The sequence below is a fragment of the Brachyhypopomus gauderio genome, chromosome 1 (genome assembly GCF_052324685.1).
Source record: "Brachyhypopomus gauderio isolate BG-103 chromosome 1, BGAUD_0.2, whole genome shotgun sequence".
Lineage (NCBI taxonomy): Eukaryota > Metazoa > Chordata > Actinopteri > Gymnotiformes > Hypopomidae > Brachyhypopomus > Brachyhypopomus gauderio.
Genome location: NC_135211.1, coordinates 24,715,950 through 24,737,313, shown reverse-complemented (window position 1 = coordinate 24,737,313; position 21,364 = coordinate 24,715,950). Strand labels below are relative to the sequence as shown.

The window sequence follows — 21,364 nt, the reverse complement described above, 5'->3', positions numbered from 1 at the left end:
CTGGCAGCATTCGATCCCATGCCTTCTCAGAGACTGGAGCCTAAATCCAGTGCCTTAGACCACTCAGACACGCTACCACAGGAAGACTGTATTTGCTGACATTCTTGTAGAAGAAGCTGAATTTGTCTTCTGTCAGAAGAGGAAAGATGCATCATTTCCTGCCTGTTATCAAAACACTGCAGGGTCTTCAATGTCGCCTAAGAACAAAGCCAGGTATGAGCATTTGCAAATGGCATCGTAGCATGGCTCTCTGCTACCATCATGCGAATAACTGCTCTTCAGCCTTGGGTCAGGCACCGTTGTTGAGAGTGATTAGGTATAAGAATTCTTCTGCCATCTCCAAAAAAACTGCTTGGCAGCGGTGGGATTCGAACCCACGCCTCCGCAGAGACTGGAGCCTTAATCCAGCGCCTTAGACCGCTCGGCCACGCTACCCTGTGGTAATCTCTTTTTTGCAATTTTCAAGTCTGGAGTCCTCCAAAGCAGCATTCTCAACTTGGTACATGAGCAGGGCTGAACTTGTGAGGAACAATGCTTGCCTAACTTTCAAAGTAAAAAATGCTAAGCTATATGTAACTCTGAAAAAGAAGAAGGGTTCCAATGTCTTTTTCAAATTGTTTCCCGTCATCTGTACTGGAAGAGAGGGTTTTCAAGAGAACACAAAGGCAAGAATCATTGTAAAGTTACCAGCTGGCAGCATTCGATCCCATGCCTTCTCAGAGACTGGAGCCTAAATACAGTGCCTTAAACCACTCAGACACGCTACCACAGGAAGACTGTATTTGCTGACATTCTTGTAGAAGAAGCTGAATTTGTCTTCTGTCAGAAGAGGAAAGATGCATCATTTCCTGCCTGTTATCAAAACACTGCAGGGTCTTCAATGTCGCCTAAGAACAAAGCCAGGTATGAGCATTTGCAAATGGCATCGTAGCATGGCTCTCTGCTACCATCATGCGAATAACTGCTCTTCAGCCTTGGGTCAGGCACCGTTGTTGAGAGTGATTAGGTATAAGAATTCTTCTGCCATCTCCTAAAAACACTGCTTGGCAGCGGTGGGATTCGAACCCACGACTCCGCAGAGACTGGAGCCTTAATCCAGCGCCTTAGACCGCTCGGCCACGCTACCCTGTGGTAATATCTTTTTTGCAATTTTCAAGTCTGGAGTCCTCCAAAGCAGCATTCTCAACTTGGTACATGAGCAGGGCTGAACTTGTGAGGAACAATGCTTGCCTAACTTTCAAAGTAAAAAATGCTAAGCTATATGTAACTCTGAAAAAGAAGAAGGGTTCCAATGTCTTTTTCAAATTGTTTCCCGTCATCTGTACTGGAAGAGAGGGTTTTCAAGAGAACACAAAGGCAAGAATCATTGTAAAGTTACCAGCTGGCAGCATTCGATCCCATGCCTTCTCAGAGACTGGAGCCTAAATCCAGTGCCTTAGACCACTCAGACACGCTACCACAGGTAGACTGCATTTGCTGACATTCTTGTGGAAGAAGGTGAATTTTTCTTCTGTCAGAAGAGGAAAGATGCATCATTTCCTGCCTGTTATCAAAACACCGCAGGGTCTTCAATGTCGCCTAAGAACAAAGCCAGGTATGAGCATTTGCAAATGGCATCGTGGCATGGCTCTCTGCTACCATCATGCGAATGACTGCTCTTCAGCCTTGGGTCAGGCACCATTGTTGAGAGTGATTAGGTATAAGAATTCTTCTGCCATCTCTTAAAAACACTGCTTGGCAGCGGTGGGATTCGAACCCACGCCTCCGCAGAGACTGGAGCCTAAATCCAGCGCCTTAGACCGCTCGGCCACGCTACCCTTTGGTAATATCTTTTTTGCAATTTTCAAGTCTGGAGTCCTCCAAAGCAGCATTCTCAACTTGGTACATGAGCAGGGCTGAACTTGTGAGGAACAATGCTTGCCTAACTTTCAAAGTAAAAAATGCTAAGCTATATGTAACTCTGAAAAAGAAGAAGGGTTCCAATGTCTTTTTCAAATTGTTTCCCGTCATCTGTACTGGAAGAGAGGGTTTTCAAGAGAACACAAAGGCAAGAATCATTGTAAAGTTACCAGCTGGCAGCATTCGATCCCATGCCTTCTCAGAGACTGGAGCCTAAATCCAGTGCCTTAGACCACTCAGACACGCTACCACAGGAAGACTGTATTTGCTGACATTCTTGTAGAAGAAGCTGAATTTGTCTTCTGTCAGAAGAGGAAAGATGCATCATTTCCTGCCTGTTATCAAAACACTGCAGGGTCTTCAATGTCGCCTAAGAACAAAGCCAGGTATGAGCATTTGCAAATGGCATCGTAGCATGGCTCTCTGCTACCATCATGCGAATAACTGCTCTTCAGCCTTGGGTCAGGCACCGTTGTTGAGAGTGATTAGGTATAAGAATTCTTCTGCCATCTCCAAAAAAACTGCTTGGCAGCGGTGGGATTCGAACCCACGCCTCCGCAGAGACTGGAGCCTTAATCCAGCGCCTTAGACCGCTCGGCCACGCTACCCTGTGGTAATCTCTTTTTTGCAATTTTCAAGTCTGGAGTCCTCCAAAGCAGCATTCTCAACTTGGTACATGAGCAGGGCTGAACTTGTGAGGAACAATGCTTGCCTAACTTTCAAAGTAAAAAATGCTAAGCTATATGTAACTCTGAAAAAGAAGAAGGGTTCCAATGTCTTTTTCAAATTGTTTCCCGTCATCTGTACTGGAAGAGAGGGTTTTCAAGAGAACACAAAGGCAAGAATCATTGTAAAGTTACCAGCTGGCAGCATTCGATCCCATGCCTTCTCAGAGACTGGAGCCTAAATACAGTGCCTTAAACCACTCAGACACGCTACCACAGGAAGACTGTATTTGCTGACATTCTTGTAGAAGAAGCTGAATTTGTCTTCTGTCAGAAGAGGAAAGATGCATCATTTCCTGCCTGTTATCAAAACACCGCAGGGTCTTCAATGTCGCCTAAGAACAAAGCCAGGTATGAGCATTTGCAAATGGCATCGTGGCATGGCTCTCTGCTACCATCATGCGAATGACTGCTCTTCAGCCTTGGGTCAGGCACCATTGTTGAGAGTGATTAGGTATAAGAATTCTTCTGCCATCTCTTAAAAACACTGCTTGGCAGCGGTGGGATTCGAACCCACGCCTCCGCAGAGACTGGAGCCTAAATCCAGCGCCTTAGACCGCTCGGCCACGCTACCCTTTGGTAATATCTTTTTTGCAATTTTCAAGTCTGGAGTCCTCCAAAGCAGCATTCTCAACTTGGTACATGAGCAGGGCTGAACTTGTGAGGAACAATGCTTGCCTAACTTTCAAAGTAAAAAATGCTAAGTTATATGTAACTCTGAAAAAGAAGAAGGGTTCCAATGTCTTTTTCAAATTGTTTCCCGTCATCTGTACTGGAAGAGAGGGTTTTCAAGAGAACACAAAGGCAAGAATCATTGTAAAGTTACCAGCTGGCAGCATTCGATCCCATGCCTTCTCAGAGACTGAAGCCTAAATCCAGTGCCTTAGACCACTCAGACACGCTACCACAGGAAGACTGTATTTGCTGACATTCTTGTAGAAGAAGCTGAATTTGTCTTCTGTCAGAAGAGGAAAGATGCATCATTTCCTGCCTGTTATCAAAACACTGCAGGGTCTTCAATGTCGCCTAAGAACAAAGCCAGGTATGAGCATTTGCAAATGGCATCGTAGCATGGCTCTCTGCTACCATCATGCGAATAACTGCTCTTCAGCCTTGGGTCAGGCACCGTTGTTGAGAGTGATTAGGTATAAGAATTCTTCTGCCATCTCCAAAAAAACTGCTTGGCAGCGGTGGGATTCGAACCCACGCCTCCGCAGAGACTGGAGCCTTAATCCAGCGCCTTAGACCGCTCGGCCACGCTACCCTTTGGTAATATCTTTTTTGCAATTTTCAAGTCTGGAGTCCTCCAAAGCAGCATTCTCAACTTGGTACATGAGCAGGGCTGAACTTGTGAGGAACAATGCTTGCCTAACTTTCAAAGTAAAAAATGCTAAGTTATATGTAACTCTGAAAAAGAAGAAGGGTTCCAATGTCTTTTTCAAATTGTTTCCCGTCATCTGTACTGGAAGAGAGGGTTTTCAAGAGAACACAAAGGCAAGAATCATTGTAAAGTTACCAGCTGGCAGCATTCGATCCCATGCCTTCTCAGAGACTGGAGCCTAAATCCAGTGCCTTAGACCACTCAGACACGCTACCACAGGAAGACTGTATTTGCTGACATTCTTGTAGAAGAAGCTGAATTTGTCTTCTGTCAGAAGAGGAAAGATGCATCATTTCCTGCCTGTTATCAAAACACTGCAGGGTCTTCAATGTCGCCTAAGAACAAAGCCAGGTATGAGCATTTGCAAATGGCATCGTAGCATGGCTCTCTGCTACCATCATGCGAATGACTGCTCTTCAGCCTTGGGTCAGGCACCGTTGTTGAGAGTGATTAGGTATAAGAATTCTTCTGCCATCTCCAAAAAAACTGCTTGGCAGCGGTGGGATTCGAACCCACGCCTCCGCAGAGTCTGGAGCATAAATCCAGCGCCTTAGACCGCTCGGCCACGCTACCCTTTGGTAATATCTTTTTTGCAATTTTCAAGTCTGGAGTCCTCCAAAGCAGCATTCTCAACTTGGTACATGAGCAGGGCTGAACTTGTGAGGAACAATGCTTGCCTAACTTTCAAAGTAAAAAATGCTAAGCTATATGTAACTCTGAAAAAGAAGAAGGGTTCCAATGTCTTTTTCAAATTGTTTCCCGTCATCTGTACTGGAAGAGAGGGTTTTCAAGAGAACACAAAGGCAAGAATCATTGTAAAGTTACCAGCTGGCAGCATTCGATCCCATGCCTTCTCAGAGACTGGAGCCTAAATCCAGTGCCTTAAACCACTCAGACACGCTACCACAGGAAGACTGTATTTGCTGACATTCTTGTAGAAGAAGCTGAATTTGTCTTCTGTCAGAAGAGGAAAGATGCATCATTTCCTGCCTGTTATCAAAACACTGCAGGGTCTTCAATGTCGCCTAAGAACAAAGCCAGGTATGAGCATTTGCAAATGGCATCGTAGCATGGCTCTCTGCTACCATCATGCGAATAACTGCTCTTCAGCCTTGGGTCAGGCACCGTTGTTGAGAGTGATTAGGTATAAGAATTCTTCTGCCATCTCCTAAAAACACTGCTTGGCAGCGGTGGGATTCGAACCCACGCCTCCGCAGAGACTGGAGCCTTAATCCAGCGCCTTAGACCGCTCGGCCACGCTACCCTGTGGTAATCTCTTTTTTGCAATTTTCAAGTCTGGAGTCCTCCAAAGCAGCATTCTCAACTTGGTACATGAGCAGGGCTGAACTTGTGAGGAACAATGCTTGCCTAACTTTCAAAGTAAAAAATGCTAAGCTATATGTAACTCTGAAAAAGAAGAAGGGTTCCAATGTCTTTTTCAAATTGTTTCCCGTCATCTGTACTGGAAGAGAGGGTTTTCAAGAGAACACAAAGGCAAGAATCATTGTAAAGTTACCAGCTGGCAGCATTCGATCCCATGCCTTCTCAGAGACTGGAGCCTAAATCCAGTGCCTTAGACCACTCAGACACGCTACCACAGGTAGACTGCATTTGCTGACATTCTTGTGGAAGAAGGTGAATTTTTCTTCTGTCAGAAGAGGAAAGATGCATCATTTCCTGCCTGTTATCAAAACACCGCAGGGTCTTCAATGTCGCCTAAGAACAAAGCCAGGTATGAGCATTTGCAAATGGCATCGTGGCATGGCTCTCTGCTACCATCATGCGAATGACTGCTCTTCAGCCTTGGGTCAGGCACCATTGTTGAGAGTGATTAGGTATAAGAATTCTTCTGCCATCTCTTAAAAACACTGCTTGGCAGCGGTGGGATTCGAACCCACGCCTCCGCAGAGACTGGAGCCTAAATCCAGCGCCTTAGACCGCTCGGCCACGCTACCCTTTGGTAATATCTTTTTTGCAATTTTCAAGTCTGGAGTCCTCCAAAGCAGCATTCTCAACTTGGTACATGAGCAGGGCTGAACTTGTGAGGAACAATGCTTGCCTAACTTTCAAAGTAAAAAATGCTAAGCTATATGTAACTCTGAAAAAGAAGAAGGGTTCCAATGTCTTTTTCAAATTGTTTCCCGTCATCTGTACTGGAAGAGAGGGTTTTCAAGAGAACACAAAGGCAAGAATCATTGTAAAGTTACCAGCTGGCAGCATTCGATCCCATGCCTTCTCAGAGACTGGAGCCTAAATCCAGTGCCATAGACCACTCAGACACGCTACCACAGGAAGACTGCATTTGCTGACATTCTTGTGGAAGAAGGTGAATTTTTCTTCTGTCAGAAGAGGAAAGATGCATCATTTCCTGCCTGTTATCAAAACACCGCAGGGTCTTCAATGTCGCCTAAGAACAAAGCCAGGTATGAGCATTTGCAAATGGCATCGTGGCATGGCTCTCTGCTACCATCATGCGAATGACTGCTCTTCAGCCTTGGGTCAGGCACCATTGTTGAGAGTGATTAGGTATAAGAATTCTTCTGCCATCTCTTAAAAACACTGCTTGGCAGCGGTGGGATTCGAACCCACGCCTCCGCAGACACTGGAGCATAAATCCAGCGCCTTAGACCGCTCGGCCACGCTACCCTTTGGTAATATCTTTTTTGCAATTTTCAAGTCTGGAGTCCTCCAAAGCAGCATTCTCAACTTGGTACATGAGCAGGGCTGAACTTGTGAGGAACAATGCTTGCCTAACTTTCAAAGTAAAAAATGCTAAGCTATATGTAACTCTGAAAAAGAAGAAGGGTTCCAATGTCTTTTTCAAATTGTTTCCCGTCATCTGTACTGGAAGAGAGGGTTTTCAAGAGAACACAAAGGCAAGAATCATTGTAAAGTTACCAGCTGGCAGCATTCGATCCCATGCCTTCTCAGAGACTGGAGCCTAAATCCAGTGGCTTAAACCACTCAGACACGCTACCACAGGAAGACTGTATTTGCTGACATTCTTGTAGAAGAAGCTGAATTTGTCTTCTGTCAGAAGAGGAAAGATGCATCATTTCCTGCCTGTTATCAAAACACTGCAGGGTCTTCAATGTCGCCTAAGAACAAAGCCAGGTATGAGCATTTGCAAATGGCATCGTAGCATGGCTCTCTGCTACCATCATGCGAATAACTGCTCTTCAGCCTTGGGTCAGGCACCGTTGTTGAGAGTGATTAGGTATAAGAATTCTTCTGCCATCTCCTAAAAACACTGCTTGGCAGCGGTGGGATTCGAACCCACGCCTCCGCAGAGACTGGAGCCTTAATCCAGCGCCTTAGACCGCTCGGCCACGCTACCCTGTGGTAATCTCTTTTTTGCAATTTTCAAGTCTGGAGTCCTCCAAAGCAGCATTCTCAACTTGGTACATGAGCAGGGCTGAACTTGTGAGGAACAATGCTTGCCTAACTTTCAAAGTAAAAAATGCTAAGCTATATGTAACTCTGAAAAAGAAGAAGGGTTCCAATGTCTTTTTCAAATTGTTTCCCGTCATCTGTACTGGAAGAGAGGGTTTTCAAGAGAACACAAAGGCAAGAATCATTGTAAAGTTACCAGCTGGCAGCATTCGATCCCATGCCTTCTCAGAGACTGGAGCCTAAATCCAGTGCCTTAGACCACTCAGACACGCTACCACAGGTAGACTGCATTTGCTGACATTCTTGTGGAAGAAGGTGAATTTTTCTTCTGTCAGAAGAGGAAAGATGCATCATTTCCTGCCTGTTATCAAAACACCGCAGGGTCTTCAATGTCGCCTAAGAACAAAGCCAGGTATGAGCATTTGCAAATGGCATCGTGGCATGGCTCTCTGCTACCATCATGCGAATGACTGCTCTTCAGCCTTGGGTCAGGCACCATTGTTGAGAGTGATTAGGTATAAGAATTCTTCTGCCATCTCTTAAAAACACTGCTTGGCAGCGGTGGGATTCGAACCCACGCCTCCGCAGAGACTGGAGCCTAAATCCAGCGCCTTAGACCGCTCGGCCACGCTACCCTTTGGTAATATCTTTTTTGCAATTTTCAAGTCTGGAGTCCTCCAAAGCAGCATTCTCAACTTGGTACATGAGCAGGGCTGAACTTGTGAGGAACAATGCTTGCCTAACTTTCAAAGTAAAAAATGCTAAGCTATATGTAACTCTGAAAAAGAAGAAGGGTTCCAATGTCTTTTTCAAATTGTTTCCCGTCATCTGTACTGGAAGAGAGGGTTTTCAAGAGAACACAAAGGCAAGAATCATTGTAAAGTTACCAGCTGGCAGCATTCGATCCCATGCCTTCTCAGAGACTGGAGCCTAAATCCAGTGCCTTAGACCACTCAGACACGCTACCACAGGAAGACTGTATTTGCTGACATTCTTGTAGAAGAAGCTGAATTTGTCTTCTGTCAGAAGAGGAAAGATGCATCATTTCCTGCCTGTTATCAAAACACTGCAGGGTCTTCAATGTCGCCTAAGAACAAAGCCAGGTATGAGCATTTGCAAATGGCATCGTAGCATGGCTCTCTGCTACCATCATGCGAATAACTGCTCTTCAGCCTTGGGTCAGGCACCGTTGTTGAGAGTGATTAGGTATAAGAATTCTTCTGCCATCTCCAAAAAAACTGCTTGGCAGCGGTGGGATTCGAACCCACGCCTCCGCAGAGACTGGAGCCTTAATCCAGCGCCTTAGACCGCTCGGCCACGCTACCCTGTGGTAATCTCTTTTTTGCAATTTTCAAGTCTGGAGTCCTCCAAAGCAGCATTCTCAACTTGGTACATGAGCAGGGCTGAACTTGTGAGGAACAATGCTTGCCTAACTTTCAAAGTAAAAAATGCTAAGCTATATGTAACTCTGAAAAAGAAGAAGGGTTCCAATGTCTTTTTCAAATTGTTTCCCGTCATCTGTACTGGAAGAGAGGGTTTTCAAGAGAACACAAAGGCAAGAATCATTGTAAAGTTACCAGCTGGCAGCATTCGATCCCATGCCTTCTCAGAGACTGGAGCCTAAATACAGTGCCTTAAACCACTCAGACACGCTACCACAGGAAGACTGTATTTGCTGACATTCTTGTAGAAGAAGCTGAATTTGTCTTCTGTCAGAAGAGGAAAGATGCATCATTTCCTGCCTGTTATCAAAACACTGCAGGGTCTTCAATGTCGCCTAAGAACAAAGCCAGGTATGAGCATTTGCAAATGGCATCGTAGCATGGCTCTCTGCTACCATCATGCGAATAACTGCTCTTCAGCCTTGGGTCAGGCACCGTTGTTGAGAGTGATTAGGTATAAGAATTCTTCTGCCATCTCCTAAAAACACTGCTTGGCAGCGGTGGGATTCGAACCAACGACTCCGCAGAGACTGGAGCCTTAATCCAGCGCCTTAGACCGCTCGGCCACGCTACCCTGTGGTAATATCTTTTTTGCAATTTTCAAGTCTGGAGTCCTCCAAAGCAGCATTCTCAACTTGGTACATGAGCAGGGCTGAACTTGTGAGGAACAATGCTTGCCTAACTTTCAAAGTAAAAAATGCTAAGCTATATGTAACTCTGAAAAAGAAGAAGGGTTCCAATGTCTTTTTCAAATTGTTTCCCGTCATCTGTACTGGAAGAGAGGGTTTTCAAGAGAACACAAAGGCAAGAATCATTGTAAAGTTACCAGCTGGCAGCATTCGATCCCATGCCTTCTCAGAGACTGGAGCCTAAATCCAGTGCCTTAGACCACTCAGACACGCTACCACAGGTAGACTGCATTTGCTGACATTCTTGTGGAAGAAGGTGAATTTTTCTTCTGTCAGAAGAGGAAAGATGCATCATTTCCTGCCTGTTATCAAAACACCGCAGGGTCTTCAATGTCGCCTAAGAACAAAGCCAGGTATGAGCATTTGCAAATGGCATCGTGGCATGGCTCTCTGCTACCATCATGCGAATGACTGCTCTTCAGCCTTGGGTCAGGCACCATTGTTGAGAGTGATTAGGTATAAGAATTCTTCTGCCATCTCTTAAAAACACTGCTTGGCAGCGGTGGGATTCGAACCCACGCCTCCGCAGAGACTGGAGCCTAAATCCAGCGCCTTAGACCGCTCGGCCACGCTACCCTTTGGTAATATCTTTTTTGCAATTTTCAAGTCTGGAGTCCTCCAAAGCAGCATTCTCAACTTGGTACATGAGCAGGGCTGAACTTGTGAGGAACAATGCTTGCCTAACTTTCAAAGTAAAAAATGCTAAGCTATATGTAACTCTGAAAAAGAAGAAGGGTTCCAATGTCTTTTTCAAATTGTTTCCCGTCATCTGTACTGGAAGAGAGGGTTTTCAAGAGAACACAAAGGCAAGAATCATTGTAAAGTTACCAGCTGGCAGCATTCGATCCCATGCCTTCTCAGAGACTGGAGCCTAAATCCAGTGCCTTAGACCACTCAGACACGCTACCACAGGAAGACTGTATTTGCTGACATTCTTGTAGAAGAAGCTGAATTTGTCTTCTGTCAGAAGAGGAAAGATGCATCATTTCCTGCCTGTTATCAAAACACTGCAGGGTCTTCAATGTCGCCTAAGAACAAAGCCAGGTATGAGCATTTGCAAATGGCATCGTAGCATGGCTCTCTGCTACCATCATGCGAATAACTGCTCTTCAGCCTTGGGTCAGGCACCGTTGTTGAGAGTGATTAGGTATAAGAATTCTTCTGCCATCTCCAAAAAAACTGCTTGGCAGCGGTGGGATTCGAACCCACGCCTCCGCAGAGACTGGAGCCTTAATCCAGCGCCTTAGACCGCTCGGCCACGCTACCCTGTGGTAATCTCTTTTTTGCAATTTTCAAGTCTGGAGTCCTCCAAAGCAGCATTCTCAACTTGGTACATGAGCAGGGCTGAACTTGTGAGGAACAATGCTTGCCTAACTTTCAAAGTAAAAAATGCTAAGCTATATGTAACTCTGAAAAAGAAGAAGGGTTCCAATGTCTTTTTCAAATTGTTTCCCGTCATCTGTACTGGAAGAGAGGGTTTTCAAGAGAACACAAAGGCAAGAATCATTGTAAAGTTACCAGCTGGCAGCATTCGATCCCATGCCTTCTCAGAGACTGGAGCCTAAATACAGTGCCTTAAACCACTCAGACACGCTACCACAGGAAGACTGTATTTGCTGACATTCTTGTAGAAGAAGCTGAATTTGTCTTCTGTCAGAAGAGGAAAGATGCATCATTTCCTGCCTGTTATCAAAACACTGCAGGGTCTTCAATGTCGCCTAAGAACAAAGCCAGGTATGAGCATTTGCAAATGGCATCGTAGCATGGCTCTCTGCTACCATCATGCGAATAACTGCTCTTCAGCCTTGGGTCAGGCACCGTTGTTGAGAGTGATTAGGTATAAGAATTCTTCTGCCATCTCCTAAAAACACTGCTTGGCAGCGGTGGGATTCGAACCCACGACTCCGCAGAGACTGGAGCCTTAATCCAGCGCCTTAGACCGCTCGGCCACGCTACCCTGTGGTAATATCTTTTTTGCAATTTTCAAGTCTGGAGTCCTCCAAAGCAGCATTCTCAACTTGGTACATGAGCAGGGCTGAACTTGTGAGGAACAATGCTTGCCTAACTTTCAAAGTAAAAAATGCTAAGCTATATGTAACTCTGAAAAAGAAGAAGGGTTCCAATGTCTTTTTCAAATTGTTTCCCGTCATCTGTACTGGAAGAGAGGGTTTTCAAGAGAACACAAAGGCAAGAATCATTGTAAAGTTACCAGCTGGCAGCATTCGATCCCATGCCTTCTCAGAGACTGGAGCCTAAATCCAGTGCCTTAGACCACTCAGACACGCTACCACAGGTAGACTGCATTTGCTGACATTCTTGTGGAAGAAGGTGAATTTTTCTTCTGTCAGAAGAGGAAAGATGCATCATTTCCTGCCTGTTATCAAAACACCGCAGGGTCTTCAATGTCGCCTAAGAACAAAGCCAGGTATGAGCATTTGCAAATGGCATCGTGGCATGGCTCTCTGCTACCATCATGCGAATGACTGCTCTTCAGCCTTGGGTCAGGCACCATTGTTGAGAGTGATTAGGTATAAGAATTCTTCTGCCATCTCTTAAAAACACTGCTTGGCAGCGGTGGGATTCGAACCCACGCCTCCGCAGAGACTGGAGCCTAAATCCAGCGCCTTAGACCGCTCGGCCACGCTACCCTTTGGTAATATCTTTTTTGCAATTTTCAAGTCTGGAGTCCTCCAAAGCAGCATTCTCAACTTGGTACATGAGCAGGGCTGAACTTGTGAGGAACAATGCTTGCCTAACTTTCAAAGTAAAAAATGCTAAGCTATATGTAACTCTGAAAAAGAAGAAGGGTTCCAATGTCTTTTTCAAATTGTTTCCCGTCATCTGTACTGGAAGAGAGGGTTTTCAAGAGAACACAAAGGCAAGAATCATTGTAAAGTTACCAGCTGGCCGCATTCGATCCCATGCCTTCTCAGAGACTGGAGCCTAAATCCAGTGCCTTAGACCACTCAGACACGCTACCACAGGAAGACTGTATTTGCTGACATTCTTGTAGAAGAAGCTGAATTTGTCTTCTGTCAGAAGAGGAAAGATGCATCATTTCCTGCCTGTTATCAAAACACTGCAGGGTCTTCAATGTCGCCTAAGAACAAAGCCAGGTATGAGCATTTGCAAATGGCATCGTAGCATGGCTCTCTGCTACCATCATGCGAATAACTGCTCTTCAGCCTTGGGTCAGGCACCGTTGTTGAGAGTGATTAGGTATAAGAATTCTTCTGCCATCTCCAAAAAAACTGCTTGGCAGCGGTGGGATTCGAACCCACGCCTCCGCAGAGACTGGAGCCTTAATCCAGCGCCTTAGACCGCTCGGCCACGCTACCCTGTGGTAATCTCTTTTTTGCAATTTTCAAGTCTGGAGTCCTCCAAAGCAGCATTCTCAACTTGGTACATGAGCAGGGCTGAACTTGTGAGGAACAATGCTTGCCTAACTTTCAAAGTAAAAAATGCTAAGCTATATGTAACTCTGAAAAAGAAGAAGGGTTCCAATGTCTTTTTCAAATTGTTTCCCGTCATCTGTACTGGAAGAGAGGGTTTTCAAGAGAACACAAAGGCAAGAATCATTGTAAAGTTACCAGCTGGCAGCATTCGATCCCATGCCTTCTCAGAGACTGGAGCCTAAATCCAGTGCCTTAGACCACTCAGACACGCTACCACAGGAAGACTGCATTTGCTGACATTCTTGTGGAAGAAGGTGAATTTTTCTTCTGTCAGAAGAGGAAAGATGCATCATTTCCTGCCTGTTATCAAAACACCGCAGGGTCTTCAATGTCGCCTAAGAACAAAGCCAGGTATGAGCATTTGCAAATGGCATCGTGGCATGGCTCTCTGCTACCATCATGCGAATGACTGCTCTTCAGCCTTGGGTCAGGCACCATTGTTGAGAGTGATTAGGTATAAGAATTCTTCTGCCATCTCTTAAAAACACTGCTTGGCAGCGGTGGGATTCGAACCCACGCCTCCGCAGAGACTGGAGCCTAAATCCAGCGCCTTAGACCGCTCGGCCACGCTACCCTGTGGTAATCTCTTTTTTGCAATTTTCAAGTCTGGAGTCCTCCAAAGCAGCATTCTCAACTTGGTACATGAGCAGGGCTGAACTTGTGAGGAACAATGCTTGCCTAACTTTCAAAGTAAAAAATGCTAAGCTATATGTAACTCTGAAAAAGAAGAAGGGTTCCAATGTCTTTTTCAAATTGTTTCCCGTCATCTGTACTGGAAGAGAGGGTTTTCAAGAGAACACAAAGGCAAGAATCATTGTAAAGTTACCAGCTGGCAGCATTCGATCCCATGCCTTCTCAGAGACTGGAGCCTAAATCCAGTGCCTTAGACCACTCAGACACGCTACCACAGGAAGACTGCATTTGCTGACATTCTTGTGGAAGAAGGTGAATTTTTCTTCTGTCAGAAGAGGAAAGATGCATCATTTCCTGCCTGTTATCAAAACACCGCAGGGTCTTCAATGTCGCCTAAGAACAAAGCCAGGTATGAGCATTTGCAAATGGCATCGTGGCATGGCTCTCTGCTACCATCATGCGAATGACTGCTCTTCAGCCTTGGGTCAGGCACCATTGTTGAGAGTGATTAGGTATAAGAATTCTTCTGCCATCTCTTAAAAACACTGCTTGGCAGCGGTGGGATTCGAACCCACGCCTCCGCAGAGACTGGAGCCTAAATCCAGCGCCTTAGACCGCTCGGCCACGCTACCCTTTGGTAATATCTTTTTTGCAATTTTCAAGTCTGGAGTCCTCCAAAGCAGCATTCTCAACTTGGTACATGAGCAGGGCTGAACTTGTGAGGAACAATGCTTGCCTAACTTTCAAAGTAAAAAATGCTAAGTTATATGTAACTCTGAAAAAGAAGAAGGGTTCCAATGTCTTTTTCAAATTGTTTCCCGTCATCTGTACTGGAAGAGAGGGTTTTCAAGAGAACACAAAGGCAAGAATCATTGTAAAGTTACCAGCTGGCAGCATTCGATCCCATGCCTTCTCAGAGACTGGAGCCTAAATCCAGTGGCTTAAACCACTCAGACACGCTACCACAGGAAGACTGTATTTGCTGACATTCTTGTAGAAGAAGCTGAATTTGTCTTCTGTCAGAAGAGGAAAGATGCATCATTTCCTGCCTGTTATCAAAACACTGCAGGGTCTTCAATGTCGCCTAAGAACAAAGCCAGGTATGAGCATTTGCAAATGGCATCGTAGCATGGCTCTCTGCTACCATCATGCGAATAACTGCTCTTCAGCCTTGGGTCAGGCACCGTTGTTGAGAGTGATTAGGTATAAGAATTCTTCTGCCATCTCCTAAAAACACTGCTTGGCAGCGGTGGGATTCGAACCCACGCCTCCGCAGAGACTGGAGCCTTAATCCAGCGCCTTAGACCGCTCGGCCACGCTACCCTGTGGTAATCTCTTTTTTGCAATTTTCAAGTCTGGAGTCCTCCAAAGCAGCATTCTCAACTTGGTACATGAGCAGGGCTGAACTTGTGAGGAACAATGCTTGCCTAACTTTCAAAGTAAAAAATGCTAAGCTATATGTAACTCTGAAAAAGAAGAAGGGTTCCAATGTCTTTTTCAAATTGTTTCCCGTCATCTGTACTGGAAGAGAGGGTTTTCAAGAGAACACAAAGGCAAGAATCATTGTAAAGTTACCAGCTGGCAGCATTCGATCCCATGCCTTCTCAGAGACTGGAGCCTAAATCCAGTGCCTTAGACCACTCAGACACGCTACCACAGGTAGACTGCATTTGCTGACATTCTTGTGGAAGAAGGTGAATTTTTCTTCTGTCAGAAGAGGAAAGATGCATCATTTCCTGCCTGTTATCAAAACACCGCAGGGTCTTCAATGTCGCCTAAGAACAAAGCCAGGTATGAGCATTTGCAAATGGCATCGTGGCATGGCTCTCTGCTACCATCATGCGAATGACTGCTCTTCAGCCTTGGGTCAGGCACCATTGTTGAGAGTGATTAGGTATAAGAATTCTTCTGCCATCTCTTAAAAACACTGCTTGGCAGCGGTGGGATTCGAACCCACGCCTCCGCAGAGACTGGAGCCTAAATCCAGCGCCTTAGACCGCTCGGCCACGCTACCCTTTGGTAATATCTTTTTTGCAATTTTCAAGTCTGGAGTCCTCCAAAGCAGCATTCTCAACTTGGTACATGAGCAGGGCTGAACTTGTGAGGAACAATGCTTGCCTAACTTTCAAAGTAAAAAATGCTAAGCTATATGTAACTCTGAAAAAGAAGAAGGGTTCCAATGTCTTTTTCAAATTGTTTCCCGTCATCTGTACTGGAAGAGAGGGTTTTCAAGAGAACACAAAGGCAAGAATCATTGTAAAGTTACCAGCTGGCAGCATTCGATCCCATGCCTTCTCAGAGACTGGAGCCTAAATCCAGTGCCTTAGACCACTCAGACACGCTACCACAGGAAGACTGTATTTGCTGACATTCTTGTAGAAGAAGCTGAATTTGTCTTCTGTCAGAAGAGGAAAGATGCATCATTTCCTGCCTGTTATCAAAACACTGCAGGGTCTTCAATGTCGCCTAAGAACAAAGCCAGGTATGAGCATTTGCAAATGGCATCGTAGCATGGCTCTCTGCTACCATCATGCGAATAACTGCTCTTCAGCCTTGGGTCAGGCACCGTTGTTGAGAGTGATTAGGTATAAGAATTCTTCTGCCATCTCCAAAAAAACTGCTTGGCAGCGGTGGGATTCGAACCCACGCCTCCGCAGAGACTGGAGCCTTAATCCAGCGCCTTAGACCGCTCGGCCACGCTACCCTGTGGTAATCTCTTTTTTGCAATTTTCAAGTCTGGAGTCCTCCAAAGCAGCATTCTCAACTTGGTACATGAGCAGGGCTGAACTTGTGAGGAACAATGCTTGCCTAACTTTCAAAGTAAAAAATGCTAAGCTATATGTAACTCTGAAAAAGAAGAAGGGTTCCAATGTCTTTTTCAAATTGTTTCCCGTCATCTGTACTGGAAGAGAGGGTTTTCAAGAGAACACAAAGGCAAGAATCATTGTAAAGTTACCAGCTGGCAGCATTCGATCCCATGCCTTCTCAGAGACTGGAGCCTAAATCCAGTGCCTTAGACCACTCAGACACGCTACCACAGGAAGACTGTATTTGCTGACATTCTTGTAGAAGAAGCTGAATTTGTCTTCTGTCAGAAGAGGAAAGATGCATCATTTCCTGCCTGTTATCAAAACACTGCAGGGTCTTCAATGTCGCCTAAGAACAAAGCCAGGTATGAGCATTTGCAAATGGCATCGTAGCATGGCTCTCTGCTACCATCATGCGAATAACTGCTCTTCAGCCTTGGGTCAGGCACCGTTGTTGAGAGTGATTAGGTATAAGAATTCTTCTGCCATCTCCAAAAAAACTGCTTGGCAGCGGTGGGATTCGAACCCACGCCTCCGCAGAGACTGGAGCCTTAATCCAGCGCCTTAGACCGCTCGGCCACGCTACCCTGTGGTAATCTCTTTTTTGCAATTTTCAAGTCTGGAGTCCTCCAAAGCAGCATTCTCAACTTGGTACATGAGCAGGGCTGAACTTGTGAGGAACAATGCTTGCCTAACTTTCAAAGTAAAAAATGCTAAGCTATATGTAACTCTGAAAAAGAAGAAGGGTTCCAATGTCTTTTTCAAATTGTTTCCCGTCATCTGTACTGGAAGAGAGGGTTTTCAAGAGAACACAAAGGCAAGAATCATTGTAAAGTTACCAGCTGGCAGCATTCGATCCCATGCCTTCTCAGAGACTGGAGCCTAAATACAGTGCCTTAAACCACTCAGACACGCTACCACAGGAAGACTGTATTTGCTGACATTCTTGTAGAAGAAGCTGAATTTGTCTTCTGTCAGAAGAGGAAAGATGCATCATTTCCTGCCTGTTATCAAAACACTGCAGGGTCTTCAATGTCGCCTAAGAACAAAGCCAGGTATGAGCATTTGCAAATGGCATCGTAGCATGGCTCTCTGCTACCATCATGCGAATAACTGCTCTTCAGCCTTGGGTCAGGCACCGTTGTTGAGAGTGATTAGGTATAAGAATTCTTCTGCCATCTCCTAAAAACACTGCTTGGCAGCGGTGGGATTCGAACCCACGACTCCGCAGAGACTGGAGCCTTAATCCAGCGCCTTAGACCGCTCGGCCACGCTACCCTGTGGTAATATCTTTTTTGCAATTTTCAAGTCTGGAGTCCTCCAAAGCAGCATTCTCAACTTGGTACATGAGCAGGGCTGAACTTGTGAGGAACAATGCTTGCCTAACTTTCAAAGTAAAAAATGCTAAGCTATATGTAACTCTGAAAAAGAAGAAGGGTTCCAATGTCTTTTTCAAATTGTTTCCCGTCATCTGTACTGGAAGAGAGGGTTTTCAAGAGAACACAAAGGCAAGAATCATTGTAAAGTTACCAGCTGGCAGCATTCGATCCCATGCCTTCTCAGAGACTGGAGCCTAAATCCAGTGCCTTAGACCACTCAGACACGCTACCACAGGTAGACTGCATTTGCTGACATTCTTGTGGAAGAAGGTGAATTTTTCTTCTGTCAGAAGAGGAAAGATGCATCATTTCCTGCCTGTTATCAAAACACCGCAGGGTCTTCAATGTCGCCTAAGAACAAAGCCAGGTATGAGCATTTGCAAATGGCATCGTGGCATGGCTCTCTGCTACCATCATGCGAATGACTGCTCTTCAGCCTTGGGTCAGGCACCATTGTTGAGAGTGATTAGGTATAAGAATTCTTCTGCCATCTCTTAAAAACACTGCTTGGCAGCGGTGGGATTCGAACCCACGCCTCCGCAGAGACTGGAGCCTAAATCCAGCGCCTTAGACCGCTCGGCCACGCTACCCTTTGGTAATATCTTTTTTGCAATTTTCAAGTCTGGAGTCCTCCAAAGCAGCATTCTCAACTTGGTACATGAGCAGGGCTGAACTTGTGAGGAACAATGCTTGCCTAACTTTCAAAGTAAAAAATGCTAAGCTATATGTAACTCTGAAAAAGAAGAAGGGTTCCAATGTCTTTTTCAAATTGTTTCCCGTCATCTGTACTGGAAGAGAGGGTTTTCAAGAGAACACAAAGGCAAGAATCATTGTAAAGTTACCAGCTGGCCGCATTCGATCCCATGCCTTCTCAGAGACTGGAGCCTAAATCCAGTGCCTTAGACCACTCAGACACGCTACCACAGGAAGACTGTATTTGCTGACATTCTTGTAGAAGAAGCTGAATTTGTCTTCTGTCAGAAGAGGAAAGATGCATCATTTCCTGCCTGTTATCAAAACACTGCAGGGTCTTCAATGTCGCCTAAGAACAAAGCCAGGTATGAGCATTTGCAAATGGCATCGTAGCATGGCTCTCTGCTACCATCATGCGAATAACTGCTCTTCAGCCTTGGGTCAGGCACCGTTGTTGAGAGTGATTAGGTATAAGAATTCTTCTGCCATCTCCAAAAAAACTGCTTGGCAGCGGTGGGATTCGAACCCACGCCTCCGCAGAGACTGGAGCCTTAATCCAGCGCCTTAGACCGCTCGGCCACGCTACCCTGTGGTAATCTCTTTTTTGCAATTTTCAAGTCTGGAGTCCTCCAAAGCAGCATTCTCAACTTGGTACATGAGCAGGGCTGAACTTGTGAGGAACAATGCTTGCCTAACTTTCAAAGTAAAAAATGCTAAGCTATATGTAACTCTGAAAAAGAAGAAGGGTTCCAATGTCTTTTTCAAATTGTTTCCCGTCATCTGTACTGGAAGAGAGGGTTTTCAAGAGAACACAAAGGCAAGAATCATTGTAAAGTTACCAGCTGGCAGCATTCGATCCCATGCCTTCTCAGAGACTGGAGCCTAAATCCAGTGCCTTAGACCACTCAGACACGCTACCACAGGAAGACTGCATTTGCTGACATTCTTGTGGAAGAAGGTGAATTTTTCTTCTGTCAGAAGAGGAAAGATGCATCATTTCCTGCCTGTTATCAAAACACCGCAGGGTCTTCAATGTCGCCTAAGAACAAAGCCAGGTATGAGCATTTGCAAATGGCATCGTGGCATGGCTCTCTGCTACCATCATGCGAATGACTGCTCTTCAGCCTTGGGTCAGGCACCATTGTTGAGAGTGATTAGGTATAAGAATTCTTCTGCCATCTCTTAAAAACACTGCTTGGCAGCGGTGGGATTCGAACCCACGCCTCCGCAGAGACTGGAGCCTAAATCCAGCGCCTTAGACCGCTCGGCCACGCTACCCTGTGGTAATCTCTTTTTTGCAATTTTCAAGTCTGGAGTCCTCCAAAGCAGCATTCTCAACTTGGTACATGAGCAGGGCTGAACTTGTGAGGAACAATGCTTGCCTAACTTTCAAAGTAAAAAATGCTAAGCTATATGTAACTCTGAAAAAGAAGAAGGGTTCCAATGTCTTTTTCAAATTGTTTCCCGTCATCTGTACTGGAAGAGAGGGTTTTCAAGAGAACACAAAGGCAAGAATCATTGTAAAGTTACCAGCTGGCAGCATTCGATCCCATGCCTTCTCAGAGACTGGAGCCTAAATCCAGTGCCTTAGACCACTCAGACACGCTACCACAGGTAGACTGCATTTGCTGACATTCTTGTGGAAGAAGGTGAATTTTTCTTCTGTCAGAAGAGGAAAGATGCATCATTTCCTGCCTGTTATCAAAACACCGCAGGGTCTTCAATGTCGCCTAAGAACAAAGCCAGGTATGAGCATTTGCAAATGGCATCGTGGCATGGCTCTCTGCTACCATCATGCGAATGACTGCTCTTCAGCCTTGGGTCAGGCACCATTGTTGAGAGTGATTAGGTATAAGAATTCTTCTGCCATCTCTTAAAAACACTGCTTGGCAGCGGTGGGATTCGAACCCACGCCTCCGCAGAGACTGGAGCCTAAATCCAGCGCCTTAGACCGCTCGGCCACGCTACCCTTTGGTAATATCTTTTTTGCAATTTTCAAGTCTGGAGTCCTCCAAAGCAGCATTCTCAACTTGGTACATGAGCAGGGCTGAACTTGTGAGGAACAATGCTTGCCTAACTTTCAAAGTAAAAAATGCTAAGCTATATGTAACTCTGAAAAAGAAGAAGGGTTCCAATGTCTTTTTCAAATTGTTTCCCGTCATCTGTACTGGAAGAGAGGGTTTTCAAGAGAACACAAAGGCAAGAATCATTGTAAAGTTACCAGCTGGCAGCATTCGATCCCATGCCTTCTCAGAGACTGGAGCCTAAATCCAGTGCCTTAGACCACTCAGACACGCTACCACAGGAAGACTGTATTTGCTGACATTCTTGTAGAAGAAGCTGAATTTGTCTTCTGTCAGAAGAGGAAAGATGCATCATTTCCTGCCTGTTATCAAAACACTGCAGGGTCTTCATGTCGCCTAAGAACAAAGCCAGGTATGAGCATTTGCAAATGGCATCGTAGCATGGCTCTCTGCTACCATCATGCGAATAACTGCTCTTCAGCCTTGGGTCAGGCACCGTTGTTGAGAGTGATTAGGTATAAGAATTCTTCTGCCATCTCCAAAAAAACTGCTTGGCAGCGGTGGGATTCGAACCCACGCCTCCGCAGAGACTGGAGCCTTAATCCAGCGCCTTAGACCGCTCGGCCCACGCTACCCTGTGGTAATCTCTTTTTGCAATTTTCAAGTCTGGAGTCCTCCAAAGCAGCATTCTCAACTTGGTACATGAGCAGGGCTGAACTTGTGAGGAACAATGCTTGCCTAACTTTCAAAGTAAAAAATGCTAAGCTATATGTAACTCTGAAAAAGAAGAAGGGTTCCAATGTCTTTTTCAAATTGTTTCCCGTCATCTGTACTGGAAGAGAGG

General features: G+C 45.5%; 31 non-coding genes across 31 annotated transcripts; all 31 read right to left on the bottom strand.

The window, feature by feature from the left end:
• Positions 1-353: 353 nt before the first annotated feature.
• Positions 354-435, bottom strand: trnal-aag (transfer RNA leucine (anticodon AAG)). The gene has a single exon. It is a non-coding gene; the product is annotated as a tRNA-Leu (tRNA).
• A 609-nt stretch (positions 436-1,044) lies between these two features.
• Positions 1,045-1,126, bottom strand: trnal-aag (transfer RNA leucine (anticodon AAG)). Its single transcript has one exon. It is a non-coding gene; the product is annotated as a tRNA-Leu (tRNA).
• A 609-nt stretch (positions 1,127-1,735) lies between these two features.
• trnal-uag (transfer RNA leucine (anticodon UAG)) lies at positions 1,736-1,817 on the bottom strand. The gene has a single exon. It is a non-coding gene; the product is annotated as a tRNA-Leu (tRNA).
• Positions 1,818-2,425: 608 nt separating this feature from the next.
• On the bottom strand, positions 2,426-2,507 carry trnal-aag (transfer RNA leucine (anticodon AAG)). The gene has a single exon. It is a non-coding gene; the product is annotated as a tRNA-Leu (tRNA).
• A 609-nt stretch (positions 2,508-3,116) lies between these two features.
• trnal-uag (transfer RNA leucine (anticodon UAG)) lies at positions 3,117-3,198 on the bottom strand. Its single transcript has one exon. It is a non-coding gene; the product is annotated as a tRNA-Leu (tRNA).
• A 608-nt stretch (positions 3,199-3,806) lies between these two features.
• On the bottom strand, positions 3,807-3,888 carry trnal-aag (transfer RNA leucine (anticodon AAG)). The gene has a single exon. It is a non-coding gene; the product is annotated as a tRNA-Leu (tRNA).
• A 608-nt stretch (positions 3,889-4,496) lies between these two features.
• trnai-uau (transfer RNA isoleucine (anticodon UAU)) lies at positions 4,497-4,578 on the bottom strand. The gene has a single exon. It is a non-coding gene; the product is annotated as a tRNA-Ile (tRNA).
• Positions 4,579-5,187: 609 nt separating this feature from the next.
• trnal-aag (transfer RNA leucine (anticodon AAG)) lies at positions 5,188-5,269 on the bottom strand. Its single transcript has one exon. It is a non-coding gene; the product is annotated as a tRNA-Leu (tRNA).
• Positions 5,270-5,878: 609 nt separating this feature from the next.
• trnal-uag (transfer RNA leucine (anticodon UAG)) lies at positions 5,879-5,960 on the bottom strand. Its single transcript has one exon. It is a non-coding gene; the product is annotated as a tRNA-Leu (tRNA).
• A 609-nt stretch (positions 5,961-6,569) lies between these two features.
• On the bottom strand, positions 6,570-6,651 carry trnai-uau (transfer RNA isoleucine (anticodon UAU)). Its single transcript has one exon. It is a non-coding gene; the product is annotated as a tRNA-Ile (tRNA).
• Positions 6,652-7,260: 609 nt separating this feature from the next.
• On the bottom strand, positions 7,261-7,342 carry trnal-aag (transfer RNA leucine (anticodon AAG)). Its single transcript has one exon. It is a non-coding gene; the product is annotated as a tRNA-Leu (tRNA).
• Positions 7,343-7,951: 609 nt separating this feature from the next.
• trnal-uag (transfer RNA leucine (anticodon UAG)) lies at positions 7,952-8,033 on the bottom strand. The gene has a single exon. It is a non-coding gene; the product is annotated as a tRNA-Leu (tRNA).
• Positions 8,034-8,641: 608 nt separating this feature from the next.
• On the bottom strand, positions 8,642-8,723 carry trnal-aag (transfer RNA leucine (anticodon AAG)). Its single transcript has one exon. It is a non-coding gene; the product is annotated as a tRNA-Leu (tRNA).
• A 609-nt stretch (positions 8,724-9,332) lies between these two features.
• trnal-aag (transfer RNA leucine (anticodon AAG)) lies at positions 9,333-9,414 on the bottom strand. The gene has a single exon. It is a non-coding gene; the product is annotated as a tRNA-Leu (tRNA).
• Positions 9,415-10,023: 609 nt separating this feature from the next.
• trnal-uag (transfer RNA leucine (anticodon UAG)) lies at positions 10,024-10,105 on the bottom strand. Its single transcript has one exon. It is a non-coding gene; the product is annotated as a tRNA-Leu (tRNA).
• A 608-nt stretch (positions 10,106-10,713) lies between these two features.
• trnal-aag (transfer RNA leucine (anticodon AAG)) lies at positions 10,714-10,795 on the bottom strand. Its single transcript has one exon. It is a non-coding gene; the product is annotated as a tRNA-Leu (tRNA).
• Positions 10,796-11,404: 609 nt separating this feature from the next.
• On the bottom strand, positions 11,405-11,486 carry trnal-aag (transfer RNA leucine (anticodon AAG)). Its single transcript has one exon. It is a non-coding gene; the product is annotated as a tRNA-Leu (tRNA).
• Positions 11,487-12,095: 609 nt separating this feature from the next.
• trnal-uag (transfer RNA leucine (anticodon UAG)) lies at positions 12,096-12,177 on the bottom strand. The gene has a single exon. It is a non-coding gene; the product is annotated as a tRNA-Leu (tRNA).
• Positions 12,178-12,785: 608 nt separating this feature from the next.
• trnal-aag (transfer RNA leucine (anticodon AAG)) lies at positions 12,786-12,867 on the bottom strand. Its single transcript has one exon. It is a non-coding gene; the product is annotated as a tRNA-Leu (tRNA).
• Positions 12,868-13,476: 609 nt separating this feature from the next.
• trnal-uag (transfer RNA leucine (anticodon UAG)) lies at positions 13,477-13,558 on the bottom strand. The gene has a single exon. It is a non-coding gene; the product is annotated as a tRNA-Leu (tRNA).
• A 609-nt stretch (positions 13,559-14,167) lies between these two features.
• On the bottom strand, positions 14,168-14,249 carry trnal-uag (transfer RNA leucine (anticodon UAG)). The gene has a single exon. It is a non-coding gene; the product is annotated as a tRNA-Leu (tRNA).
• A 609-nt stretch (positions 14,250-14,858) lies between these two features.
• Positions 14,859-14,940, bottom strand: trnal-aag (transfer RNA leucine (anticodon AAG)). Its single transcript has one exon. It is a non-coding gene; the product is annotated as a tRNA-Leu (tRNA).
• Positions 14,941-15,549: 609 nt separating this feature from the next.
• Positions 15,550-15,631, bottom strand: trnal-uag (transfer RNA leucine (anticodon UAG)). The gene has a single exon. It is a non-coding gene; the product is annotated as a tRNA-Leu (tRNA).
• A 608-nt stretch (positions 15,632-16,239) lies between these two features.
• Positions 16,240-16,321, bottom strand: trnal-aag (transfer RNA leucine (anticodon AAG)). The gene has a single exon. It is a non-coding gene; the product is annotated as a tRNA-Leu (tRNA).
• Positions 16,322-16,929: 608 nt separating this feature from the next.
• On the bottom strand, positions 16,930-17,011 carry trnal-aag (transfer RNA leucine (anticodon AAG)). Its single transcript has one exon. It is a non-coding gene; the product is annotated as a tRNA-Leu (tRNA).
• Positions 17,012-17,620: 609 nt separating this feature from the next.
• Positions 17,621-17,702, bottom strand: trnal-aag (transfer RNA leucine (anticodon AAG)). The gene has a single exon. It is a non-coding gene; the product is annotated as a tRNA-Leu (tRNA).
• A 609-nt stretch (positions 17,703-18,311) lies between these two features.
• Positions 18,312-18,393, bottom strand: trnal-uag (transfer RNA leucine (anticodon UAG)). The gene has a single exon. It is a non-coding gene; the product is annotated as a tRNA-Leu (tRNA).
• A 608-nt stretch (positions 18,394-19,001) lies between these two features.
• trnal-aag (transfer RNA leucine (anticodon AAG)) lies at positions 19,002-19,083 on the bottom strand. Its single transcript has one exon. It is a non-coding gene; the product is annotated as a tRNA-Leu (tRNA).
• A 609-nt stretch (positions 19,084-19,692) lies between these two features.
• trnal-uag (transfer RNA leucine (anticodon UAG)) lies at positions 19,693-19,774 on the bottom strand. The gene has a single exon. It is a non-coding gene; the product is annotated as a tRNA-Leu (tRNA).
• Positions 19,775-20,383: 609 nt separating this feature from the next.
• On the bottom strand, positions 20,384-20,465 carry trnal-uag (transfer RNA leucine (anticodon UAG)). Its single transcript has one exon. It is a non-coding gene; the product is annotated as a tRNA-Leu (tRNA).
• A 607-nt stretch (positions 20,466-21,072) lies between these two features.
• On the bottom strand, positions 21,073-21,155 carry trnal-aag (transfer RNA leucine (anticodon AAG)). The gene has a single exon. It is a non-coding gene; the product is annotated as a tRNA-Leu (tRNA).
• Between the last annotated feature and the right edge of the window lie 209 nt (positions 21,156-21,364).